Source organism: Macaca nemestrina, chromosome 6 (genome assembly GCF_043159975.1).
Source record: "Macaca nemestrina isolate mMacNem1 chromosome 6, mMacNem.hap1, whole genome shotgun sequence".
NCBI lineage: Eukaryota > Metazoa > Chordata > Mammalia > Primates > Cercopithecidae > Macaca > Macaca nemestrina.
In genome coordinates, this window is record NC_092130.1 from 20,527,878 (window position 1) to 20,542,641 (window position 14,764).

Consider the following 14,764-nt stretch of genomic DNA (forward strand, 5'->3'; position numbering starts at 1 on the left):
TGCAAAGTGCTGAGCACAATGCCTGGTGCACAGTAGGGAGTCCATAAAATAGTGGCTATGATGACTGTGATTTGATGATTTTTGTGACCACTGCCCTAGTGGCTGCTCAGGGTCATCAGGAGGACCCGATGAGATAAGGGATTTGAATGTGTTTAGAAGGAGGCTGGAGAGCCTGATGTCAACATGGAGTATTGAAATCATTATTTTCTCAGTTTTTGACATTTGCCAACTGATGTGCTGTTGCACCCAAAGATTGGGTGCATGGCAGCCAGAGGGCATGAAGGACTTCCCCAGAGCTGGCTGCTGGCATGACCTTCCCATCTGGTGCAGTGGGAGGGAAGAGGCTTGGACAGAATTCTCCTATTGTCCCGGGTCTTCTGAGGCCATCAGCTTTGCTCAGTTCTTCTAGCTTAGCAAAGGGGTTTACAAAGGGTGGAGGGGAGACACAGGGGACCAGGAGCTGAAACTTTATTTGCTAAGTGTTTTTCAGAGCCCGCAGCTCTGAGAAGGTGACAAGGGGCCAGGCAACAAGCCTTGATTTATGAACTGAGGCTCCCATTCCAGAAAACACATCATCAGTCCTTGTAGTAAAGAGCTTCAACCAGAGGGGCTGCCCTTCTGACTGCAGGCCTGAGTCCCAGGACTGCTCTGAAAGGCAACTCTTTTTTATGCACCCCTTAGGGGAAGAAAATCCAGAGAACAAATTCTGGGCCCTCCGTAGGGATGGGAACTGCTCTCTGATGGCCAGGGAAGTACCTGAAACACAAGCGCCAGGCCCCTAACAGTGAAAGGGAGAGTGGTAGAGTTCTTAACAAAATGACCTTACTGTCAGCTGGTCATACATAGAGTCCAGAAGAAGGGACAAATTGTCCTTTACTTTTTACTTATAGCCCCAACAGATCCCACAGAGGCGGATTCCACTCAGCCACATGTTCAGTTCTTCCCCAACATTCCAACACGGAGCCACTCTAATAGAATCTTAGGATGCTACCTTTCACAAATGGTATGTGCAACCCATACCTACCATTCTCCCTATCTTCTTTTTCACAGAACTGTATCTGCAGCAGTATGCTAAGATGGAACCCCCTCTGCTGAATCTAGGGAATGAGCCATGTTTGGTCTCACTCAGACACGACAATTTCATTCCCATTTGCCAGTGATTGGTTTAGGGATGGTCATGTGGCTCAGTTCTGGCCAATGGGATCTGAGTCAAAGTCCTCTGGAATCGTCTGAAAATATTTTGCTCCTTGATAAGAAAGAGACATAGGAGGAGAAATCTCATTCTGTCTTTCTTCTTCTGCATGTCATTGTATGAGGATGTGGTGTTTGGCAGCCATCCTGCCACTGTGAGGAGAAAGCCAAAAACGTGGCACAGAAGCTGATTCAGAGCCTTCACATTGTTGAGCCACAGTCTAACCCTGGAACTGCCAACTTGTAGACTTTTGTTAAATGAAGTAATGAAAGTCCTTATTGTTTTGTTTGGAGACAGAGTCTTGCTCTGTCACCCAGGCTAGGATGCAGTGGCGTGATCTCAGTTCACTGTAACCTCTGTCTCCTGGGTTCAAGTGATTCTCCTGCCTCAGCCTCCTGAGTATCTGGGATTACAGGTATGCGCCACCATGTCTGCTTAATTTTTGTATTTTTAGTAGAGACGGGCTTTCACCATGTTGGCCAGGCTGGTCACGAACTCCTGACCTCAAGTGATCCGTCTACCTCGGCCTCCCAAAGTTTTGGGATTATAGGTGTGAGCCACCATGCCTGGCCCCTTGTTGTTTAAGCAACTTTTAGTCACATATGCTGTTCCATCTATACCAAAGCATCTGAACGAATCTATCAGGGAAACCTCTTCTCAGTTGACCCTCCCTTTTTCTTCTCCTTTCCCTGCTTTAATTCAGGTGACTCAAACCTGGATGCCTGCAGGGGCTGGAGCAGAACTATGCACAACTGTAACTTGTGTGGCACAAGGAAGGCGAATTACAGAGTGTGTGCCCCTTGTGAAGGGGCTGGTGCTGGTTATTGGGTTCCAGCTGGTTCTGGCTGTGCAGGAATCCTACCCAACTGTGGCCAGATATTTTTATTTTTCAGGAGAAACTGGAAAACTGGATTTTTAGGTGGACTCTCAATTTAGAAATGCAAGTTGAAATTTTAAAGTAAGAAACTGTATATGAACCAAACTGACATATCTGTGCACTATGTATGGTCTCAGGGTCATATATTTATGACTTGGGTTTAACCTCAGAGTTTCATTTTTTCCTTGAGCTTGAACCTTAAGGCTGTCAGTGACTTATTTCAGATTTTGCTGTTGGGTAGGAGCTGTGGTTGTGGGCTTGAGTTATATGGCAGTGGGGAATAGAAAAGGGGAGAAAAGAGAATAGAAGGATGTAACTGTGTCCTGACATTAAGGTAGGACATCTGCAAGCCAACAAGCCTTTATCCTGCAGGATAAACCTTCTCTTAGCAGAAGTCTTGTGTTTGATTTTACTGAAAAGGCCACTATTGTTTTCTCCACCATGAATTATGTTACCAAAGCCCCCTTCTCTTATCTAAATGTCAGTGTGGCTCAGGCTCTAAGAATTGGGCCTATACCACCAAACGACCATGAAGCTAGAAGTTTTGATGCAATTTCCAAGGAAATTGACATCCTGTTTGGCTTAATTAGTGCTGTGAAGACACAAGTTTTGTCTAGGAGCGTGAATTCTCAGTTCTCATTTAGCCCAATAAATGTTCAGTTCTTTTCAGCTAAAGAAAATATCTCATGGAAAATACAAGGACATACCCTTTTCATGCAAACTGCATTTGGGTGCATGAATAAATTCAAATGGGTCCCTGTAGGGAAGGCCTGGACTGCTGTGGACATTTTAGACCTTTGTTAAACTAACTTTCCATGGACCTGAGGATTCTGACCCCCAAGGGGGCAAGTCTAGGCTCCTTGTCCCTGCATGACCCACACAGGTTGTTTAATTTAATTCTTCAGGCTGTTAAATTGGAAATCTTCAGGTTTGCCTCCAGGTCATCAAATTAAAAATATTCAGAGTGCCTTTATTGCAAGGCATCAGAGAACAGCTAACACGAACTTCATGCCGTGTACTGTGTATAGCCCAGTGATGCCCCTCGATGACAAGAGAGGATGAGTCACCACCAGCTTCAGGGATTTGGAAGAAATGTCAATGAAGTCATGAATAATAGGTGCTGCACTGACACCTACGAAGGTTAAGGTCAGGAATTAGTTGGCAGGGAAGAAAATTGTGAAGGAGGCCACCCACAGTTCTACAGAGCTTCAGTAGCTTGTGTCATCTGATTGGATAGTGGTGAGCTGGGATAGCCAAGAAAATAAGGAATTTATTTCATTTTGAAGAAATAAAATGTGCATACGTTGGTGGTGGTGGGAGGTTCTTCCTAAGGGCAGAGAGGTGGACTTGATGGCTTCTGGAAGCCCCACCAAGCTTCAGGCCTTTATTGTGGCTGTAGGGGCTGGTATTAGAAATCAGTGGGTCTGAGAACTTCTCCAAGCATCCTGGGAATTTTTTAAAGGGAACATTTTACAGAAAGGCAGAAACTAATCTAGGCTACCTCTAGAGAGAAGAAAGACCCCAATAGCCCAGAAGGGCTGCAGAATGTTAGATTGTGTTTCAGTTCCAGTGGGAAGACACTATCAAGACAGTAAGTAGTTCAGACGATGTTTTCTGCCCTCTGCATAAAAAACAAAGAGGTGGGGTTAAAAAGCTGGTGGTTGTGCTTCCATTGACCTTCCAATCAAATGCTATTTTGGTGATTCATTCTGGGGGAATGAAGCAATGGATCATCATCAAGAAAATGATGGAATGCCTCACCATTTCATGGTGTCTCCACTTGTTTGTCTGTCTACATTAACCAGAAAAATTCCAGCGAGGACAGGCCTGCACACTGTCTAGAGATGGAAGGAGGTGAAATCACCTCCACGATGGTCATTGCCGTGGCTTTCACTCCTGTTGCCACCATCATCCAGTATATGTGTAGACTAAGAGAACTCTAAGACGAGCACAATGACAACAACAAGGCCTGTCGTAGACTGTCATAGTCAGGGTTTGTTGTTAGGGATCGGCACTTGGGGAAGGGAGAGGAAACAGGATTGGACAGAGGGAGAAGTTGAACTGTGATGTTTATCAGAGTTGTCCTCAGTGAGCTGAAAAGACTGAGTCTTTATCAATGATTGGATGTGTGCTGTCAGGGAAGGGTACTCTCCTGGGCAAGGTGGCTCTCTGCAGCTGAGGTCGCCAAGCTCAAGCTGACAGCTGGAGTGTCTGCTAATGGCACTTGCAGCAGCGGGCTCAGTGGGTTCTTCCCTGAAGGAGACTGGAGCACTGCAACTGTGTGCCATTCAAAAAGCCCAGATCTTGGGTGTATACCCAAAGGATTATAAATCATTCTACTATAAAGACACATGCACACTTAGTTTATTGCAGCACTATTTACAATAGCAAGGACTTGGAACCAACCTAAATGCCTATCAATGATAGACTGGATAAAGAAAACGTGGCACATATACACCATGGAATACTATGCAGCCATAAAAAAGAATGAATTTGTGTCCTTTGCAGGGACGTGGATGAAGCTGGAAATCATCATTCTCCACCAACTAACACAGGAACAGAAAACCAAACACTGCATGTTCTCACTCATAGGTGGGAATTGAGCAATGAGAACACATGGACACAGGGAGGGGAACATCACACACCAGAGCCTGCTGGGGGGTGGAGGGCAAGGGGAGGGAGAGCATTAGGAAAAATACCTAATGCATTTGGGGCTTAAAACCTAGATGATGGATTGATAGGTGCAGCAAACCACCATGGCACATGTATACCTATGTAACAAACCTGCACGTTCTGCACATGTATCCCAGAATAAAAAAAAAAAAAAAAAATCCCAGTTCTTCAATCCAGGGAAGGTTTTATTGCAGATTTCAGAGCCATGAAGCCACCTCTCAGCACCTTGGTCTATCTCCTGACCAAGCAGTCAGACAAAGCAAGTACAATTTCTATGACGGTAGTGAGAGCCAGGCAAGATGGCAAGACCTCAGGCTTATGATTCAGACAGACCAGGATTCAAAATCCACACTCATACTCACCAGTTGCATGACTCTAGGCAATTATATCACCTTCTCTGAGCTCCACGTCCCTTTCTGTAAAATGGGGATAATAGTGTGCTGGTCCAGGGCCCACTTGTCTTCCCATAGTGTCTTTCCCTTCCCACGTCTGTTCTGTATCACAGGGACCTTATCTCTGCAAGATGCAGCTCCCAGGCTCCTGTGTCAGCTGGATTCTAGCTGAGTTTGGCCAATGATAATTTGGGGACAAGAAGCAGCAGCTATTCAGGGCATTTCTCCCTCCCTGCTTCAGGTGGTGTCCCTAGCAGCAGCTGCATCTCTGCAAGCAAGAGCACTCATTAACATAGACATACTCAAAACTGCCACATGTGCAGTTTCTAACAATGTTGACAAGCCAGTGCCTTAATTATTTTATTATTTTAAAATAAGATTATTTTATTTGATTAATTATAAGAATATTTTAATCTTATAAGATTATTTTAGTTGATTAATCATCACTCATGTAGAGGATACGATACAAGTTGGGAATTTTGATTAGGACATGAAAAAGCATTGTTGAAGTTTATCAAGTTTCTCAAAGATTATTGTCCTGCAGGATCCCTCATGAGTACATAAAGTAGTGGGGAAGGGCTCCAGGGTGTCAGAGAGGAACAGTAAGGCAGAGGAGGAGACCCTGCAGAGAGATGTTTAAATAGCATATAAGTTGCCACCATCACAACTCTGAAGAGCACTATAACTTCAAAGTCATTCAAAATTGGCATTCAAAGTCTGTCAAAACAGGGCTTCAATCTACTTTTTAAACTCTCTTTCTTAGACTTTGTATTGGGTTGAATAGCAGATCTCCAAAAGATATGTCTAAGTCCTAACCCCACCCCACCACCCCGGTACCTGTGAATATGACTTTATTGGAAAGGGGGTTTTGGAAGATGTTAAGAATCTTGAGATGACATGATCCTAGATTTAGGGTGGGCCCTAAGCTCAATGACTGTTGTCCTTATAAAATAAAAGAGAGGGAGAGTTGAGACATAAGGACACAGGGGAGGAGCTGCAAGCCAAGGAATTAGAATCACTAGAGGCTGGAAGAGGCAAAGGATGGAATCTTTGTTATGGGAGCCTTATGAGACTAATATAGACCCCAACTTCCAGTTATATTGGGCCATTGAGTTGTTTCCTGAATAGCCCAGCTCTTTGCTGACCTTGGGTTTTTAACAATGTTGCATTGGACACATTATTACATTTATATTTAATGCATGCACAGTTAACTATTTGGTTGGCAAAAAATAACATGAATAGACTGAGAGAGGCTGAGAGCAGAGCAAATTGATGGCTAAGCTGCTAGGGACAGTTCTGTCTCCTTTTCCATGCTGAGTGGTGAGTGCTGCCCTGCAGGATGCGGGAAACATGGCCACGGCTACTCCTCACCACTCCCATGGTCTTCCCACAGGATGAGCATCTCATCACTTCATGTATGAGTCCATTGTGGAAGATTTCATGGTTTTCATACAACCTGGCCCCTCAAAGCAAGCTCATGAATTCAGCTGAAGCAACAACAATTGATTTCGGGACTACAGGACACAGTGACTGCATTGGATTTCTTGAGAGACAGTGTCATTTTCCAACACAGTGTCTCATAAGATATTTTTAAAGGAACTTTTGACTATCCTTTATTTATGACTTTTTTTGGCTTTATGCATTGATTTTAGAAAACAAATGCTGAGTAAGATTTGATTCCTTTGAGTTCACTTTGCTTAGAATCCCTCAGCATACTTCAACATGCCACTTTTTCCAACGACTTCTCCCTTCATATCCGTATTGGTGTTGAATTTCCAACTTCTTCAAAATTCCATAGCATTTCCCTCCATCACTCCCATGTATCTTCACTTATAGGAATTTATACACACATCAGCTTCCCTTGCAGAATTTTTTGACATTGGGGGCTATATATCTTTGAATCTCCCATAGGCCAGTGGATCATTGAATGAGTGGTTGGATGGATGGATGGATTTATTGATGAGTTTATAGATTTCAGAGAGAAATCAAATGGAATCTAATATCCAAAGCAAAGAGAGCTTGTCTACATTTACACTGCCAATGTGAGTCTTGATGCACATATTGGGAATCAGATTGCCAGGTGATGCCATACTGTTGCAGATAGATGGTTTGCTTTCTCTGTGGACTTAAAATAATTCAAGCGTGAGGGCACTCCTTTAAATCACTGGTACAGGGATGCATCTATACTGCAACTCAGCCTAAGTGTCAGTTCCTAAAGGAACTCTTCCCTGCACCTCCAAGTCTAGGTGAGTCTCCTTCCTCTCTGTTATGTGCTATCATGACATTCTCTTTTTTCCCTTCATAGCATTCTCACATTTTGAAACTCTATTTGTTTCTGTGACTTTTTGTTTACTATCTTTTACACCCTCCAACCTCTTGGCTGACTTTAAACTCAAGAAAGGTACGATTGATGTCTGTTTTCTTAACCATGGTAATCCAGTGTCTAGTTCAATGCCTGCCATTGGCTGCAATATATTATAGCAGTAACATATCACATATTACTGCTCCTAATATCTAATATTAATTGACTACGTATTATGTGCCAGGCACTGTTAAAAACTGCTTTATATAAATCATCTCCTTTTATCTTCACAATAACTCTCTGAAGCAGGAACGATCATTATTCCCATTTTGTAGATGAGGAGACTGAGATACAGGGACGCTAACTGGTTCAAGGTATCACAGCTAGGAAGTACCACAGTGGAGATTTAAATCCAGGGATGCAAGCCTCAAAGTCAGGAAGTGCTTACTAAATATATGTTGAATAAATGAATCAATCATGATCAATATTACTGTGTATCTTCTGGACTAATCACCTAGCCAATGCAAAGATGTCTTCTACAACTACTCTAAGAGTTAGTTCTCCAGATCCTTCTGAAATACTTCTGGCAGTGGGATTCATTAGCTTTTCCAGTTGGGCAACTCTAATAACTTGGATGATTTTCATTATGTAAAACTGAAATCCACTTCTGTGATAATTTTACCTGTGGACACCTGTTCTACTCTCAGTAGTTTAAAAGAACTTTAGTTCCTCTCATACAGCTCTGATAAGAGTTTTCACTTAGATGACAGCCTATGTTCCAGCTATATCTGCAGCTTCTGGCCAAACCATAGCGTACTGGTATACCTGTTAAACTGAGGCATCCACACCTGGATAGAAGGTTTTCCAGGCATGGTTTGCCCAGGGTGGAGTAGAGTAAGAATATGCAGGTCTGTAACCCTGGGGACTGACATGATGCTTGTTGAATTCAAATAAAATGCTTTCATAGTGATAATAATAATCCCTTTACTTTATAGTTGAAAATTATAAAATACATATGTGTGCCAAATTTCAGTTGATTTTTCTCTACAATATGTTGTTTAATCTCTGCTATGTTTTTGATTGAGGCTTCAGGATATTAGAGCCGTAAGCAAGGTGAGAGATGCTTTGAGGTCCAGAGAGGTTGAATGGTTTGCTTAGAACCAAGCTAAGTTTCCTTTTAAAACTGATAATTTCTGGAAACTATGTCCTTCTTACCATGATATCCCATGAACCTGGTGGCTTTCCTACCCTCTGGTTCCTTTCAGTATATTAACTGTGGTCAAAATAGTGTTGGCAATGAATGTTCCATCATTGGAGGTGTATGAACTGATAATGAGTTGGCTTTTGAATAAGGATGTTGTACCCACAACGGTTGAGACATCTAATGAGTATTGGTCTAAATTATCTTTCAGGTAATGTAACCTCAGACCTTATAAAAACTATGCCACCCATAGATTGCATAGGGATCAGGTAGAGTTTTAGCCACAAAGCTTTAAAGACTTCTATCAACCAAATCGTTTCTGAATATAGCAACCTAGTTTCTCACCAAAACTGGTAGAAGCCAAGATCATCATCCTTCAAGATTGAAACGCTACCAAAAATATATGAGTTTTCAACACTGATTCTCAATACCTTGTGGAAACTTCCCAAGATCTTTTGTCCCAATCCTATTTGTTCTTCACACCTAGCTCAACTCCTGTCTACTCTGAATATCCTTTCTCAATCCTCTAAATTAGAATGAATTCTTCCCTCCCATATTTCCCCATAGGTCATTGTAACTCGCCTATAAAACCTATCAAAATCTGCCTTATATTATGCATATTTTCCCATTTCATCGAGCAATCACTGATAAATCAGCAAATAAATCAGCAAACACTGATTTATTTGTACATAATTTATTATCATTATTAACCATGTACTACGCCAAGTACTTTACATGTTTTGCCTCTTTGTTTTGTCTTTACCTTATTTATTCTTTGCAATGACCCTTTGTGGTAGGTGTTGATAATATCACCATTTCACATATGAGGAAACTGAGGCTTGGAAATTAGTCATTTTCCTAAAATTACATGGTAAGTTGGTGCCAGAGCTGGGCTCACAAGTTCTTATAGAACAGAGGCCATGATTCTTCTCTCTCAGTCCCTAGAATTTTACTTTGTTTGCAATGGGTGCTTAACAATTTTTTTTCTGTTGCTTATAGACACAGATCCAGAACACGTCAGACCACACTTGCGATGAAGAAAGTCTGTGGTTCCAGAGAATCAAAGCCAGGTAGATAAGCTGGCAATTGGATCAAGGTGAAAGCAGTTCTTCCATTGAGTTAGGTGAGCACTCAGGAGCTCTATTATGCTAGGGACTCTCTGACATCTTTCATCATGTGGTCAAAGGAAATAATGGTAAGTAAAGAGCAGTGGTCTCCATCTTTGATCTCAGTCTTGGGTGGAGTAAGAGATGGAACACTTTTATTGTCTGAGCAGTTGGTTTGAGAATCTTTCTGAGGAGAGATCCACCTTGGTGGGGAAAAACCCCTTGACAAGCCCACTTACTATAAAATACTTACAGCAAGTATAGCTGTACCTGAGTGAAGAGGAAGAAAGGGAGAGGAAAATATGAGAGAGGGCGAGGGAGAGGGTGGTAGAACCAGCAAGATGGTGAATCAGCTGTACTGCATTGTACATGGTATAATCACTCCCCAGAACTGTGTGATCTTCAATGAATTCTTGAAAGCTTAGCAAAGGGCAGACATAAATAGATTTCTCATGGAAAACAGAGAAAGCCCTATGCCTTGGGACACGGGTAGAATGGAATTAGTGAGCCAACAAAAAGATTCTCAACACCAGAAAAATGCAAAGTTCTTGAGGACGGCTTAAGGCTTTCCCATGCTGTAGAATTCAGGGTTCAAGGCAATATCATGGAGATTTCAAGGATTTTGGGGGGGCCAGTGGGCAACTGTTTGACATTTGGTAACATACCCAAAAGAGGTCATATAACTCATTTAAATTCAATTGAACAGAGAGTAAGTAGATGTTTCTTGAGCACCAACCCAATGCCAGACGCTGTAGGTTGGACATCACTTCAAGGCTGCTGGGGAGAAATTACGAAGTAGATCTGTGGGAATACTTCCCCCATTTGTTCTGCTGAGAAATCTCTCTCAGTTTTGCTGGCCATTCAGTGGTTCCTGAGATAACTAACCTGACTTATCCCTCCAATATCAGAACCTCAGTTTGGGAGCTTTCTTTTCCTCATTTTCTTTCACCAAAATTTATTCATGTATAAAATGCAGTAGAGTGTTGTCAAGAGTGTTCTGAACTTAGACTTTGGAGACCTTAGACTTTGCAGAGAATTCTTGCCCCAGAACTTTCTAGCTGTTTGACGTGGGAAAAAACACTTAACTTTTGGGAGACATTCTCATTTTGGTTTATGTCTCTGTAATGGCTTTTATATGTTTGTCCCTCAGTACACTGTGAGCGGCATAAGGCCAAGTACCATTACTATCTTTTTTGTTTTGTTTTTTGTTTTTTTCTTTTTTTGAGACAGAGTCTCACTCTGTTGCCCAGGCTGGAGTGCAGTGGTGCGATCTTGGCTCACCCCAACCTCTGCCTCCTGGGTTCCAGTGATTCTCCTGCCTCAGCCTCCAGAGTAGCTGGGATTACAGGGGTGTGCTACCACGCCCAGCTAGTTTTTGTATTTTTAGTAGAGACAGGCTTTCACCATTTTGGCCAGGCTCGTCTCCAACTCCTGACCTTAGGTGATCCACTGGCCTTGGTCTCCCAAAGTGCTAAGATTATAGGTATGAGCCACCGTGCCCAGCCCATCTTTTTTTTTTTTTTTTTTTTTTTTTAAGACAGAGTCTCACTGTGTTGCCCAGGCTGAAGTGCAGTGGCATGATCATGGCTCACTGCAGCCTCGACCTCCTGGGCTCAAGGGATTCTCTTGCCACAACCTCCTGAGTAGCTGGGACTACAGGCACAAACCACCATGGCTGACTAATGGAAAAAATATATATTTGTAGACATGAGGTTTTGCTATGTTGCCCAGGCTGGGCGTTATTATCTTGTCTGTATCTTTAGAACTCTTACATAGTGCTTGGCCGTCAATAAAGTTTGTTCTAGGAATGAATTAAGGAATGACCACCCAACTCTCCTTGCTACTTATGTAAAGCTGAAATGAGTTAATGAATATGAAAGAGTATTTAAAAAAACATAATTTATCTGTTTATTAGAAACCTCATTGTAGCTAGCTGCCACATCAGAAATAATTCAGCTAAACCACTTTTATTAAGGTGTTGATGTTTTAGAGTTAGCTTTATGGGTTACGTCTGCCAGGGGCTACTTGTGTTTTTGTATGTAGGTTTTGAGGAAGCATATATTTCACGAAAAGAGTTTAATTGATCCATAGGTATTATGAACAGTAGTGACAAGCATGTTGTAAAAGGGATTTTTTGAACAAAACAGGGCTTTCTGGGTTTCTTCAAGCAGGAAATAAAAATCTGCCAGTTTGAATCGTTTCCAAAAATGCCGCGACTACAGCATCTTTTCTAAGACTCTTGGAAAAATGCAATGCAGTTGTGATAGGCTATATCTTTAACTCACTCTCCATTTAAAATGAAGCACAAGAAACTGGAGACAAATGACCAAGCTATATAGAGATTGCGAGAATTAGTGATCAGCGTTGGCTGCAAACCATGTGAGTTACGCTTTTCTTTTCGGTTTCACGCAGAAACTTCTCTCATTTCATTTTAAGTTGCATCTGCTTTGCACAGTGTGTGTGTGTGTGTGTGTTTTTCGCAAAGCACCATGAATGATTTATGACTTTCTGACGCCACATCCCACAAGATTACATAAGGAACAATGAAAAACAAGTGATTGAGCCAAACTTAAAAAAACCCCAAACATTTCCAAAATGGATTTCATCTTGACTGCAGTCAGCTAATAGTTTTTGACTCACCACAAGTGCTCCTTCATTCCAAAGTGCGCCCCATTTCTGTGAGGATCTCCCAGATTTTCTTTCACTGTTGACAGCACACTATGATCAACTCAGTCTTTTTTCCCCAGCAATGTCCAGGAACGTCCAATTTTCCCAAATCCTCCCCTTCTCTCTGAAAGTGAACTTTGCAGCTGGATTGCAGAAACAGTCTCATTAGTTTGGTTAATGATTGGACAAAAACCTTGATAGGAGTAATAGCTATCAGGCTTGTCATTTCTTTTCATCATAGAATAATAGGATTTCAGAGTTTGCAGGGGCCTGGGATTCCCTAGTTGTACCCATTGTTTGACAGATAAAGAAGCTGATAACCAGAGAGGTGAGGTAACTTACCCAAAGTCACACAATTAGATTACTTTAAACAGAGTAATGGACATAATTCAACCTCAGAGTGGTGTCGTCTGTGCATATTTATCAATAAACTTTCATCGCCCTACTTAAGTGAAGTGACAACATTAGATGTTATTTTTTAACTATAGGAATTTTAGAGCTTATGTGATGGACTTTCTGTCATTGACTTGTTTATGAAGCCAGAGCAAATCCATGCGGGGGAGGAAGACAACTGCTTGCAAGGCAAGGGCTGTGTTGAAGGCTAGAGTACTGGGTTGCTGGCTGCAAGGGGTGATGTGTCTTTCCAGAGTCTTGGTCAGAAGTGGCCAAATTGGGGTAATGAGGGTTTGTCTGAAACCCGAGGTCTGGATCAGTGGCCTGTATGAAGTTTCAGGTTTGAGGGGTTGGTGTGAGACAGCAAACTGAAGGTGAGTGAAAGATAAGGAGTCAAGGAGTCACAGAGGGCAAGATGGCTGAGATCAGTGTCCAGGGTGTGGGGCTGTGATCAAATAGAAGGACCACCAAATAGAGGAAGCACCAGTTGTTGGTTTAAGGGAGCAGGATTGGGTCACATTATTTCAAGTTTACAGATAAGAATGGAAAACCCACCAGGCCGGGTGTGGTGGCTCACACCTGTAATCCCAGCAATTTAGGAGGCCAAGGTGGGTGGATCACTTGAAGTCAGCAGTTCAAGACCAGCCTGGCCAACATGGTGAAACCTTGTCTCTACTAAAAATACAAAAATTAGCCAGGTGTGGTGGCATGCGCCTGTAATCCCAGCTACTTGGGAGGCTGAGGCAGGAGAATCGGAGAGACTGCAGTGAGCCGAGATCTGGGCAACAGAGTGAGAGCCCCGTCTGGGCAACAGAGTGAGACTCTGTCTCAAAAAAAAAAAAAAAAAGAAAGAAAAGAAAAAAGAAAGCCCACCACCTTTACTGATGAGAAAAACAAATTACAGAACAGAGTAATAGAGTGAAGAATGTGACTCCATTTATGCATAAATCTGTCTCAGCCTATGGAGTGGAGGGAATCATATAGTTTCCAGGTTAAGAGCACAGACTTAGGAGTTAGAAATTCTGAATTTGTTTCTTGGCTGCATTTTTCTAGCTGTATAATGCTGGGCAAGTCACTTAACCCTTCTTTGCCATCGATTTCTCAATCATAGAATAAAGTCCACTTTATTGATTTGCTGTAAAGATTTGAGATAATGTACACAAGGCACTTAGCATAGTGCCTGGCACATAGTAAAGGTATAAAAACTTAGTAGCTATTTTTATTTTTAGACTTGACCTTTGGAAATAAAATCTGGATTTGAAACCCATTTCTGTCACTTTACTGGCTGTGTACTTTTGGGCAGGTCACAACCTCTCTGAGACTCAGTTTCCAATCTGTAAAATGGAACCAGTAATCACCACATTTGGGATGTTGTGAGAATGAAAGGAGGCAATGTAAAGGGCTTCACCCAGTGTACTTAAAGAAAGGTGGTGCAGCCGGGCGCGGTGGCTCACGCCTGTAATCCTAGCATTTTGGGAGGCCGAGGCTGGTGGATCACCTAAGGTCAGGAGTTCGAGACCAGTCTGGCCAACATGGTGAAACCCTGTATCCACTAAATATACAAAAATTAGCCGGGTATGGTGGTGAGTGCTTATAATTCCAGCTACTCTGGAGGCTGAGGCACGAGAATTGCTTGAATACGGGAGGCGGAGGTTGCAGTGAGCCGAGATCCTGCCACTGCCCTCCAGCCTGAATGACAGAGAGGGACACTGTCTCAAAAAAAAAAAAAAAAAAAAGAAAGGTGGCGCTCATGAGAGCACTAGGATGAGGTTCAAACGCTTGGTGATGGAGTCAGGGAAGTGAAAAGAAGGGTGATTGTAAAAATGCTGACAGCTATTGTTAGTGTCTGTGCTGTTTGAAAAAAGATTGTGTTTACAGTCAGCCTGTTTTACTGAGGGCAAAAGGAGTGGTTAGTAAATAGCAAAATCCAAACAAACAAAGATGAAACCTATTGCTGGCTT

General features: G+C 42.4%; 1 long non-coding RNA gene across 2 annotated transcripts in view; it reads left to right on the forward strand.

Moving 5' to 3' along the window:
* The window catches only part of LOC105482340 (uncharacterized), a 46,929-nt gene that overhangs the window by 24,133 nt on the left and 8,032 nt on the right, over nucleotides 1-14,764 (forward strand). For both annotated transcript variants that reach the window (XR_011624513.1, XR_011624512.1), the window contains exons 4-5: nucleotides 9,637-9,832; nucleotides 11,915-12,122. This is a non-coding gene — a long non-coding RNA (uncharacterized lncRNA). The remainder of the gene's footprint in view (nucleotides 1-9,636; nucleotides 9,833-11,914; nucleotides 12,123-14,764) is intronic.